Here is a 13,610-nt window from a genome sequence, read left to right as displayed (position 1 = left end):
GGTCCTTTGCAAATCGTTAGTTGTGATTTTTCTGCAGGATTTTTACCTTTTTATTTTTCCATTTGAAAAATCATATCACAGTTGAGCACTTTGTTTAGGAGCCATGTGACTAATATAATTTGTATTTGTTAACTATTGTTGTGTAATGAACCATAAACTACCTAAAACTTAGTGGCCTGAAATAACAGCTACCTCTTTAGTCCTTGATTCTGCCGGACAGCTCTCTGGTCTATGCTGGGCTTGGATGATCTTGGCTGGGACTGCTCATGTGTCTGCAGTTGGCTCAGGGGTGTCTGATCTCAGATGGCCTCACTCGCATGTCTGGAGATTGGCCGGTTGTTGGCTCTTGGTGGGAGTAGACCACATGTTTCTTATCATCCAGCAGGCTAACCTGGGCTGTTCACATGGTGGCAGGGTTCCGAGACCCCCAATGGTCATGTGCTCTCCAAGCCCATAATTTGGTCTTGTTTGTGGCTTTTCCATTGGCCAAAACAAGTCATAGGGCCAAGCCCAGAGAGTATTGGGAAGGTACCACCAAAGAGAGGCGAACAGATTAGGGCAATGACTGAAGTTATTCTATGACATGATTTTCAATTAAGAAAATACCAAGTTATGTAGTTAATGACTACATTTTCTCAACCTGTTGACTGGAGACAAATTCTTTAAAATATCCATGAATTGACTGTCATGGTCACGATAATCAATTAAAATGTTCACTTTTTTCTTGTTTTACATTCAAATTTTATTGCTTTCTCCAGATTTTAAGAAAATCAGCCTTCCTGTAAAAAGTTTGTTAGAGAAAAGCATGCTTTAGGAAGGATGAATTCTTTATAATCTTGCCATTCCAGAGATACTACCTGTTAACAGCTTCATATATATCATTTCAGTTTCTTCACCTATGTATATCCTAATTAGCAAATTACATATGTAATTTTCTTTTACAGGAATTATTTTATTCAACAGTTATTTATTGGATGCCAACTATGTACTGAGGGGTACATACTGGAGAACAAGACAGCAGAGCCCCTGCTTGCTGAAATGAGATCCTATGATAAATATTAAAAGCAGTTTCCCCTCCTTTTCTTAATATACCTTGATATCAGTCCTTGTGAGTGTAACTATCACCACTGAATGTTTCATTTGTGGCAGACACTGGGATAAGGACTTTTCTTTCATCGTTTCATTTCAATACTCACTAGAACCCTATGAAGAATGTGCTTTCATTATTCTTGTTTTATGGGCGAGGATATTAGGCATAGATAAGGAACATGAGGCAGCTAGTTAGTGGTGAAGACAGGATCTGAACCAGATCTAACATCTGACTCCAAAACTCACAATCCTAACCACTTTGGCAAAATGACTCTTGGTTCAGATAGATCCACTTTTTCCTTTATAGTGGTTGTGTAGTATTTCATTAGGAAAGCATATTAAATAATAAGTATTCAAGGTATGTGTTTCCTTATACTTAAACTACTATCTACCTTTCCATATTGTCCCAAGTGCTTGACGTGTTTTGTTCTTTATGCCACCTAATCTCTTTTGCTTCCTTGTTGGTGATTAACTTCTATTCATCCCTCAAAACCCACTGCAGATAACACTTCCGTTCAAAAGCCTCCTTCAATCTATGATCTATATTAAGTACCTTCCTTCATGGTTCCACAGTTTTCAGGGCTTTCCTCAATCATGGCACTAATTTTTTTTTCCCCCTGAGATGGAGTCTTGCTCTGTCACCCAGGCTGGAGTATAGTGGTGCATCTTGGTTCACTACAACCTCCACCTCCTGGGTTCAAGCGATTCTCCTGCCTGGCACTCATTTTTGCTGTTGTGAACATTTATTTGGCTGACTCTTCCACTTGGTGATGGGCTATCGGAAGGTAAGTCTCGTCTTATTTTCTTTTGTGGACATACATAATCCCAGCACCTGGCACTTGCTTGGGGCATGAGAACCCCTTATTCATGGTTAGTTGAATTATTAATAAGTGGACTTAATATTTATGACACAAATTGTATTAAAATTCATTAATAGAGCTAAGTTATTGGTGAATAAACCTGTAAATTAATTTTTTAATAGGCAGGTTCTCGCACTGTTGCCTAGGCTGGAGTTCGGTGGTACCATTATAGCTCACTGCAGCCTCAAACTCCTGGGCTCAGGCTATCCTCCTACCTCAGCCTCCCGAGCTGCTAGGACTATCCTTGTGCCCCACCATGCTGGGCTGATTTTTTTATTTTTAATTTTTTTTGTAGAGATGGGGTCTTGCTGTGTTGTCTAGGCTGGTCTTGAGCTCTTGACATTGAGTGATTCTCCTGCCTCAGCCTCCCAAAGAGCTGGAATTACAGGTTTGAGCTACCATGCCCAGCCTAATTTTTTATTATGGAAAGAACACATGCACATGGTAAAACTTCAAAAGCAAAGGACATGCCAATGAAGAGTAATGTTTTTCCATTTCACACCCCAATTCTACTTCCCACAAGTAATTACCTTCAATAGTTTTTTTATGTATCATTTTCCTAATTTCCCGTGTATCTAATCCACACACTATCACAAATGGCAGCATACTGTAACATTGTTCTGCAGCCTAACTTTTACACTTACCTGTCTTGGATGTCTTTCCACATCAATAAAACTGGTGTACTTTTTAAAAGTAGTCACGTGGTATTCAATTGTAGGAATGGTGCCATTTTTAGATTAGTTCACTCTCATGAATGGGCTTTTCATTGTTTCTAAACTTTCTTTGTTGCTTTTTTTTTTTTAAGACAACGTCTCACTCTGTTGCCCAGGCTGGAGTTCAGTGGCACGATCATGGCTCACTGCAGCCTCGACCTTCAAGGCTTATGTGCTCCTCTCATCTCAGCCTTCTGTGTGGCTGGGACTACAGACAGGCATCACCACGCCCAGCTAATTTTTTATAGAAAGGGTTTTCACCATGTTGCCCAGGCTGATCTTGAACTCCTGGATTCAAGCAATCCAATCTGCCTACCTTGGCCTCCCAAAGTACTGGGATTACAGGTGTGAGCCACCGCGCCCTGCCTCTTTGTTGCTTTTTACTGGTAACAACATTCGCTACAGTGAACACTGTTGTATTTCATTTTGCTTTCATATTTGAGTATCTCTAGGAGAAATTCCTAGAAATGGAATAGTTTTAAAAAATGACTCTGCTCTAAAATTAATAGGAGGAAAAGGGTATAGAAAAGGAATTGCACTGAATGCCAATACCTGAGTTCCGTTCCTGAATTTTTCATTTGCCCTTGCAGAGGACACATGAATTTCAGCTGCCAGCATCTGAACCCCATTCCAAATTTGGAGGGTTGTGTGATGATTGCTATGAGCAAGGCCCTGCTACAAAAGATAAAAGGGCTTTAATTTACCCCATGAAGGACAACTTATTATTATTATTATTATTATTATTATTATTATTGAGACGGATTGTTGCCCAGGCTGGAGTGCAATGGCGCGATCTTGGCTCACTGCAACCTCCACTCCCTGGGTTCAAGCGATTTTCCTGCCTCAGCCTCCCAAGTAGCTGGGATTATGCCTGGCTCATTTTGTATTTTTAGTAGACATAGGGTTTCTACTTGTTGGTCAGGCTGGTCTCAAACTCCTGACCTCAAGTGATTCTCCTGCCTCGGCCTCCCAAAATGTTGGGATTGCACGCGTGAGCCACCGAGCCCAGCCAGATAACTTATTTTAACTAAACTCTTAGCTTCCTTGCTTTGGCTGGAATTAAATCATCAAGTGCTGGTCAGAAACTTAGACTGGCAGTTGATGACATCCTAGGCATTCCTGGAATATGATTAGCAAATCAAAACCATGGCAGTCATGGTGCCCAAAACGAGCATGTCCAGTTGTAGACACCACACACACACACACACACACACACACACACACACACACAGCCTTGGTGCCCAAAATGAGATGTCCAGTTGTAGACAACACACACACACACACACACACACACACACACACACACACACACAGCCTTGGTGAATAAGAAGTGGGGAAATATATTTGTTATTACTCAACTAGTGCAGTTTGTTTGTTAGACATGATCTTTCAAAACATGAGGTCCAAAGGGAAAAATTATGAAAGGGCCCTGGAGAATAAAAAGTGTGGGAATCATTGCTGTGGTCCAGCTGTCTGATGGAAGACTTGATTCTTAATATCTTCACCAAATGATCAGCCCCTGTTTGCCTCTCCTAGTGACAGGGAACTCACTACTCTCTGATGCAGAGTAGATGCCTCACCTGGGTTCAACGCCTTCTGTAGTTTTCCTTTGCCCAGTGGAGTGTGGGTAGATGTGATTTCCCTCATTTCCAGGCCTGGCTGTGCAGACCAGAAAATACCCCTGATTCTCATTCCCTGGGCGCAATCTTCCAGGCTTTCCCCATTTCTTGTGGCTAGATGATTCCAGGTTGACTTTGAAGTCACATAATGGGAGACACAGCACCAAGCAAACTAGGTCCCTGGGAGACACAACACCAAGCAAACTAGGTCCCTGGGTCACCCTTTTCCAGCAGATCCTCTTCACCAGAAACAAGAGGCATGAGACGAGAAATACAGTTTTTCTAGTGTTAAGACTCTGAGATTTTGGGGTTGTTTGTAACAGCTGTCAGCAATAATTATCCTGAGGAGCCAAAAACAACACTCATTCCTTTTCCTGGGTTCAGAACCTACAGAGAAATGAAGATAGAAATGAAGATAGAAATAAATGATGTTTTTAAGGATAAAAGTTGGGTTGGAGAATGTGCACAGGTGTGGCCACAACAATGGCCTTCATAATACTGCTCCCTGGAGTTAGACAGACTCGTCCATCCCATCATTGGCAACTCTGTACATTTCCAGAGTTCCTTCTTATGGTCATGCTCTTATAGATATATCCTAAAGCAGTTCCTAAAAAGAGCAGACTTATTTGTTTTTTCTCCTGAACTCATTGATCAGGTAAGTGAATCCACCTCTGATGAGGAAGGAGCCTAGTGAGGAAGCAAGACAGGAAGTGTTACCCTGGATAAGGTCCCACCTCATGGAAACAGGAGGCCAGGAAACCAAGGTTCTCATCCAAGGTTCCTTTCAGACATGAGAGTTACTGAGTTACTGTGAGTATAAGCTCCTTGAAGACAGGAGACATATCTCCTCCTTGTGCCTTTCTCATAGCACCTAGCACAATGCTAGGCACAGAGACAGTGCTGAGTCAATGCTTGCCTATTGACCAGTGACACCTCATGAGCATATATGACATTTCCCCCACTGGTTCACTTCAGAAGGAGGAGAAATTGCTGTGGTCTGACCCCTAACACTGCCAGTCCTTGCCTAACCTAACAACTTGGGAGTGTGAAAGGCCAAGCTAATGACCCAATCCTTCCTTGGGGAGATACCAGTCCTCTCCTTCTGCCCACCAAGTCCCATGCTGGGCAAGACACTTGACCCTGCTGAGTTCCTGGCCAGCACGTTGCCCTGGGGGTCACTGTGTACCTCTGAGCCCCACGTTGACTGCAAGTTTCTGAAGGCAGAGACTGAATCTTATTCATGGTATCAGTTGAGAAGTACCTGCAGCAGGTTGTGGCTGAAAAAAGAGAGGGATTTATTCTTTCTCTGCTAAAGGAGGTCTAGGGTAAGAAGACAGGCCTGGAGTGACAGCTGCGTGACATCTTTGATGTCACAGACTCCTTTGACCTGTTTTCTTTACCATCATTAGCTCATGGCTTCCATCCACAAGGTTGACTTATGGGTATAAAATGGCACTCCTATGTCCACATTCCAGGTAGCAAGAAAGAGGTGGGAGAAAGAGTTATAAGGCCCCCAGCTGAGTCTATTCCTCTCCTTTTTTGGAAGTTCCACCCAACAAAGAATGCCTATACCACATTGGCCAGAATATAGCCAAATGGTCGCAGCTCTGTAAAAGGGTGCCTGGGAAATACATGTTTTCAGTTGGACTCATTGCTTCCTCTACGAAATCAAGATTGTGTTATTAAGGGAGGAAGGGAGAGTGGGCAATGGCAGGCAACTCGCAGCACCGACCACATAGTAGGTACCTATATGTTTCATTTAATTCATTTGTTCTTTCAAAAAATATTTACTGAGCATCTGCTTGGAGCAAGTTATATGTCTTCACATCAGGGAGAGAAACAATGCAAAATGTATAATATAATGTTAGGTAATAATAAAAGCTATGACACCAAATAAAGCAGGGAAAGGGTGGGTTTGGGGGCAATGTTAGAGTGAGTGGTCAAGAGTGGCCTTTCAGAGGAGATACTGTTGAAGCAAGAACTGGAATGAAGCAAGAGAGTGAGGTATGCCAGGTTCAAAGCGGGAGAGTGCTCCTGGAAGAGGCCCTGCTATGGAGGTGTGCTTGGCACATTCTAGAAACAGAAGGCCAGCAAAGAGAAGTAGTCAGGAGCCAGATTATGTTTGATTATAGAGACTTTAAAATTTCCCCTAAGAATGCTCCTCTGGATACATCCTAGAGCAGTATGAATGAGGGGGAAGGTATGAGAGACTGAGCAGGGGACTGCTGTGTTCAAATCCAGCTGCCTACCTGTTCTGTTTTCTTTTTCTGATCACTCACTTAGATATATATTAGATGCTGTCATTCTATTTGCTGTTTTTTTTTTCTCTCTCTCTCTCTGCAGTGCAGTGTGGATAATTTCTTTAGATTTGTTTCCACTAATTTTCCCTTCAGATGTGTTAATATTTTGTTTAAGCAGTACACTGGGTTTCTAATTTTCATTATTATACCATCTCATTTTTCAAAGATTTTTGGTTCATTTTCAAACAGCCTGATTGGTTTCTTATTCCTTCATCATGCACTCATTCCCTCTTCTTCTTATTTATTTATTTATTTATTTTTGAGACAGGGTCTTGCTCTCTTGCCCAGGCTGGAGTGCAGTGGTGTGATCTCAGCTCACTGCAACCTCTGCCTCCTAGGTTCAAGCAATTCTTGTGCCTCAGCCTCCCAAGTAGCTGGGATTACAGGCATGTACCACCACACCTGGCTAATTCTTATATTTTTAGTAGAGATGGGGTTTCTCCATGTTGGCCAGGCTAGTCTTGAACTCCCAGCCTCAAGTGATCCGCATGCCTTGGCCTCCCAATGTGCTGGGATTACAGGCGTGAGCCACCACGTTCAGCTCATTTCCTCTTTGATTTCATTAAATACATCAAGTTTGACTGCTTTAGGGATTGTATCTATTAATTCCAGCATCTGCAGTCCTTGTGGAGGGGGCACCATCCATCTTTGGTTGATTCTGCTGACTCTCCCTTATAAGGATCTGTTTATCTGTGTGTTAGTGTTTTATGATTGTGACTTATGCTCCTATGAACAATATCTGTGGTAATTCACTGAAGCTTAGTTTTAAAGTATACACCTTCAGGGAATATATGTGGCTTGCTTCTGCTAAATACCCAGGTCTATTTGGATTCTTCAGGCCGCACAGGACATGTGAATAGTGGCCCCAAACACACTGTGAATGTGGGCTTGTAATCAGGAATTCTTAAAAGGAAAAAAATTTTTTTTCTTTGTTTCTTCTCCACCAAGAGCCAAAGCCCAGACCAGCACCTTTCAATCTGTGGAATGAATGTTCCTCATTTATTCACTGAGGTGTGTCCTTCTTGGGAGTTCTAACTTATTATGAGAATTTTCAGTCTGACCTCCAACCTTGCTAGGGCCTCAGGCCTTGTTTTCTACTCTTCCCAACAACCACCCAGTGCACAAGGTCTGTGACAACTTTGTCTTTTTGCCCCTGTAGAACACATACACCATTAGCTCCATTGTTGGTCTACCCTACAGATTCAAGCTTTTTTATTGTTTCCGGCATTTAAGGGATTCCTTTTCTCTTTTGCTAGCTCAGCCATTCAAAAGGAATATGGTTTTAAAAAGACTTTATTTGTGATTTTTATTGTGCTAAACAGGGAGGGTTTCTGATATATTTTATAAAAATTGCATGGCCATATTTACATTTTAGAGGGTCATTTTAGGTGGTAGGAAGAGAGGGGATTACAAGGAGGATGATCTCCTAACAGGAGACCATTTAGGACTCTATTGCCATAGTCCAGGCACAAGATTTGATAGCTTGGAATAGGAGATAATGGTGCAGTGCAAAAGGGTTGGATTTGGGTTATATTCTGAAGTTACTGATGAGAAGATTTACTGATGGTTTGGATGTGAGGTGTGAGGAAAAGAGAGGAGTTGAAATGACTCCAAAATTTTGGGCCCGAGTATCTGAGTTCAGAGTACATCTCAGTAAATGAGGGAATGATATGCATTGATAATATTCCCTCATAAGAAAAGGTAGCTGGAAATGTAGGTGGTTGGAGTCCTTTTTTCCAGGATCTGATCATTCCTAGGAAAGTGAACCAATGGGCTTCTAGATCCACAAAGGTGGGGAACAAATCTTGAAGTGTAGTGAGACTGTTGAGACCTGAAAATCATTCTCTACCTTCCCACCATGCTCCTCCTCAGTTAGATCCACACTCTGTTGTCCTCTAGGATTAAATATAAAATATAAAGGAATGCCTGCATGGGAGGAGGAGTGAGTGCCCATCACTGAAGCATATGCACAGGCTGGATCAGTGGTTCCCAGGCTTTTGGATCATGGTGACCTGTAAAATTAAACTAAGCACCATTGATGGATGAATGGATAAGCAAAACTTGGTATACACATACAGTGGAATATTATTCGACTTTAAAAGGAAGAATATTCTGATATATGCTACAATGTAGGTAAGCCTTGAGGGCATTATGCTAAGCGAAACAAGCCAGATGCAAAAGAACAAATGCTGTATGAGTCCATTGATAAGAGGTAGCTTCAATTCAAATATCAGAAAGTAAAATTGTGGTTGCCAGGGACTGGGAAGAGAGGGGAAATGAGCTGCTGTTTAGTGAGAACAGAGTTTCAGATGAGACGGTAAAAAGGTTCTGGAGGTGAATTGTAGTGATAGCTGTACAACACTACAACACTGTGAATGTACTTAACGACACTGAACCATACACCTCAAAATGGCTAAAATGGTAAAAGGAAAATTAACTTAAGCAGACTACATCATAACTTTGCCAACTTTTAGTTCTGTCCATTAAAGGTATCAAAAACCAAACTGCAATCTGTCGTAACCATTATGCCATCCACAGAAATGAGACTTTTAACCCTAAGAAAGTAAGTGCTTTCAAGACACAGGATAATTCTTTGGTAAAGTTTTAGCTTTATGGAAAAGTTAAACAATAAAACAATAAAATAATGAACAATAAAATACATGGCTTTAATTTCTTTTACATTCCACACTGGACTAGTGTGGTCAGTGTCTGCAAAGTCCTGGGATGGCTGGATGGCCCCCCTGTTGGGAAAAGTGAGGAGGGACTCAAGGAGGGTTGGATTCAAGCCTCTCATGACATATTTGCTTAAGGGATGCATGGGTGGTTGGAAGGTGGGCTACAACTAGGGTGACCACATGGTACAGTCCTATTTGTACCTGCTACTCACCACAATCATTAACAGTGCCCCCTGGTCACTCTTCAAACCATACTTGTTTGGGTGCTAAATGCTGTGCCCACCCTGGTATCCCATCTGTGCAGGAGGAGAAGCTGGCCAGGGGGCCTCCTGCTAGGAGAATCTGCTCAGTGAAAGTCATGCAATCTGTGTTTGTAAAGGGCCTTCCCAGGTCTTGGCAAGTGGCAGATTCTTGATACACGACAGTTATTTTTATCCAGGCTGTCTAGAAAAAGCACAGGCTTCGGAGTCCTCAGATTTTGGATTGAATCCCTGTTTACTAGAGTTTTGACCTTCAGCGAGTTACTTAAATTCCCTTAGCCTCAGTTTCTTATCTGCAAAGTAGGGTCAATGAAACCTCTCTCACAGGGTAGTTTGGAAGTGGAAAGGAAATATGCAAAAGGAAATATAACAACTTCCTTCCTTCCTTCCTTCCTTCCTTCCTTCCTTCCTTCCTTCCTTCCTTCCTTCCTTCCTTCCTTCTTTCCCTCCCTCCCTCCCTCCCTCCCTCATTCCCTCCCTCCCTTCCTCCCTTCCTATCAGGATGGCATATCTAGCCTCCTGATCTCAATCCCTTAGATTCTTCCCCAGACCCAGCTAGGAGGACCCTTCTTGACTGGCAAGGTGAGATTCGGCTCTGTTGGGGTGTCTACTTCCCCATTCACGATGGCTTATTTGAATACATTCTGCACTGGGACTGCAGGTGTCTCTGCTAAGAAGTTAAGTATGAGGGTGGGGAAGAAGAGAGATGACTACTGAGACAAAGAAAACAGAAACCTCTGCTCTCAACGGGCTTGCAGCTTCTTGGGGTTGGAACATATATTCCCACCTGAAATGGTCCAAGAACCTTTCAACCGGTGGTCTCAAGGAGGGCAAAAGCTGTCTTCATTTCCAATTTTATTGCTAATTTTCTACGGACTTCTAAATATGATCTTTCAGTTTGGGACCCCATTGGTCTTTGGTTTTCCTCCGCAGATTGTCTACTCTCTGCTTGAGGACAGGAATGGTTGTTCTCTTCTTGAAGGCTAACACAAGCTGGAACCTCTCCTAAGGGTTCTAAGCTACTCTTCTGGGCTCTGACAATGTCTTTGGGTTGGTACATGAAGAGGCTGACCAAGTCCATGATTTATTTGAGAGATGTTGAATTAACCGGAAAATGATTTCTGCAGGGGAGATACTTTTGCACTGGCCTGTAAAAGGAAGGCAGGAAGGGCTTTACTTGGCAGGAAGGCTGGGGAGCAGCTGTGTTGGAACCCCGCTACACCCCACTCTCCCTGGCCAGTCTTGGTCTTCTGCCTGGTACCCAGGGTGCTTCACAAATATTAGTTGAACAGGGATCGTGCTTCAAGACCAGGCTCATGTTTCACCTCTTCTGAATCCTCCTGGAATTGCCCAGACAGGACTAGTCACTCCTCCCTCTGGGCTTCCGGAAGCAGTACACAGTGGGGCATCCAATCATATTGTATTGTAATTATCTGTGGGCTCCAGACGAAGTCCTCGAGGCAGAGGCTGTGTCATCACACCTCTTTCCCCAACTCCTAGGATGGTGCCTGACCATAACAGGGTCTCAGCATATGTCAAGTGAATGAGAATCAGGGATCAGCTTGTCTGGCACTGGTAGTGGTCAGGGAGGTCCTAAGGAATTGGGGGCTGGCTGAATGTCAGGGGCCATTGATTGTTAGGCTCCAGGGCTACAATCTGCTTGGCAATACATTCATTCCTCATTTCCCAGAGATTGTTCTCGTAATACACTGGCGGCATGCCTGAGCCAGGCTCTGACTAGTTCCTAAAACAAGTTAAATCTTTCCCTTTGGGATAATTCCATCAGCAGGGCTAGAGGAGCATGCTTCTCTTATGACCGTGGCTTTCACAGTTCTGTCCGTTGGGTCATTTCCCCTTTGGTTCCTCAAAGACCCTAACAGCAGCCCTGTTATGCTTGGCCGGGTTTCTGGCTGGTGAACAGATGAGCTCTCTCTTCCCAGATCTTGGGGTGAAGAGAGCTATAACCACACCCCCACTCATAGCTGCCTGTGCGTGGCTGTGATGGAAACTAGCTTCTCATCCAACAGATCTCAGTGGAGATTGGAAAGTGCTCATCGGAGGAGGGAGTTGTGTCATTGTTGGTACATGGATGGAAGCCAGGCTGCAAATGAGATTAGTCTTCCCATCACCCTTGCTTTCTACTCCAAGGGAAGGACGATGTCAACTGCAGAGAGCCTGGGTACTATCTGCCTTGAATGGACTGAGTTTCATCAGATGAGAGTCACGGAGGTGAACCCCAGGATGACCAGACAATAGAAGGTGGAAATATCTGTGAAGTCACAGTCCCAGGTAGTCCCTACCTGCAGGATGGTGCATTTTAACCCTTCAAGTCCTACTTAACACACCTGGGGCTTGAGCATGACTTTTTTCACATCTGTAAATTAGCCTCAACCTGAGTCATTTCAACAGACTCCACCCTGCACATGATTCCAGAGGGAGCCTGGGATTTGGGTCTTGGGAGTCCTTCCCTGCTGGATATTTTGGCTAGAAGGCATGCAGGGTATCCCTGAGATACATATGGCCTAAAGGGAACATGCACATGATTTACATCTCTCACTAAAAACGGAAGCACAAATTTAGTTGAGAAGCAGAATAGAAAGGTGTGGAAAGAGCACTGGATCAGGAGTCAATTCCAATTTTGATACCCACCCCGTTCTGTGAACTCGAGCTAATCATGTCATTTTATTTTGTGTTTTATTTCTGAAATTCATTTAACAAAGATTAATGTACTTTTTTTTTTTTTTTTTGAGACAGAGTCTCACTCTGCCACCCAGTCTGGAGTGCAGTGGTGCAATCTCAGCTCACTGCAGCCTCTGCCTCCTGGGTTCAAGTGATTCTCATGCCTCAGCCTTGCGAGTAGCTGGGATTTATAGATGTGTGCCACCATGCCTGGCTAATTTTTTTTTTTTTTTTTTTTTTTTTTGTATTTTTAGTAGAGATGGGGTTTTGCCATCTTGGTCAGGCTGGTCTTAAACTCCTGACCTCAGGTGATGTACCCGTCTCAGCCTCCCTAAGTGCTAGGATTACAGACTTGAGCCACCGTGCCTGGCTGAAGATTAATATACTTTTAAAATAAGTGTCTTGAACTATTTCATGTGCTTTACAAATAATAAATCATTTAACCTTTATAATAATCACCAACATAGGTATTATTATTAAAGCTATTTTTTAGATGAGGAAAATGAAGGACAGAAATGTTAAGTAACTTGCCTAGGATAACACAGCTAGTAAGTGATGGATTAAGTCTGAGGTCTCTCTGGATTTCAGAATCTTCATCTGTAAGATAAGGATAGAACCTGTTATCTTGGCCACATCAGCATTTAGTTCCTCTGTGTTCCCACTCCACTTGTATCAGTGGCCTGGTCAGCTCATTTGTACGGAGCTTCTTGGACAGAGCTTCACTTGTACTTCTGCCACTATTGGAATGAAAGCCCTTTAAAATGTAAGCTAGATGAAGATGTGGGCCTTTGCCTGTTCATTGATGATAGCCCAAATGACTAGCAGAGTGCCTGACACATAGTAGGCGCTCAATAGATGCCGTTGAATGAATGAACAAATTGATCCCATCACTCCTAGCTCTTCCCCAAACATGGCTTTCTGAAGGCATGGGCTGTGTCTTAGTTATCTCTGGTTCTCTGGGCTCCAGCATATTCCTGGCACAGAAAGATGCTCACACTGAGTGAATAGACCCACACGGTTGCCCTTTGTCTTAGGTCAGAAGTCGTCATTAGTCATGAAGGCATGAGCACACTTAAATGCTGTAATCCAATGGACATTGACACCAGTAAGCTATGGAGTAATCTTTTGTGGTGGAAAAAAAAAGATAAGGTGGAGGAAATGGAGTTCTTTCAATTACTGTGTAACAAACCACTCTCAAGTGTAATGTCTTAAAACAACAACGATTTATTCTTTCTCCCAACAGTTGAGCAGTTTTCTGCTCTTATGTTGTATAGCCAATGTTAGCCAAGTAGCTGCTCTAAGCTGGGAGCTGCCCGAGGCTGGGACATCCAAGATGGCTTCCCATCCTCAGGCCCTCTCTTCCTCATGTGGTCTCTCATGTTCGTAATGTAGTTGAAGGTTCTTTACAGTCCGAC

Source organism: Macaca nemestrina, chromosome 8, assembly GCF_043159975.1.
Source record: "Macaca nemestrina isolate mMacNem1 chromosome 8, mMacNem.hap1, whole genome shotgun sequence".
In the NCBI taxonomy this organism is placed as follows: Eukaryota; Metazoa; Chordata; class Mammalia; order Primates; family Cercopithecidae; genus Macaca; species Macaca nemestrina.
This window is presented reverse-complemented; position numbering follows the sequence as displayed.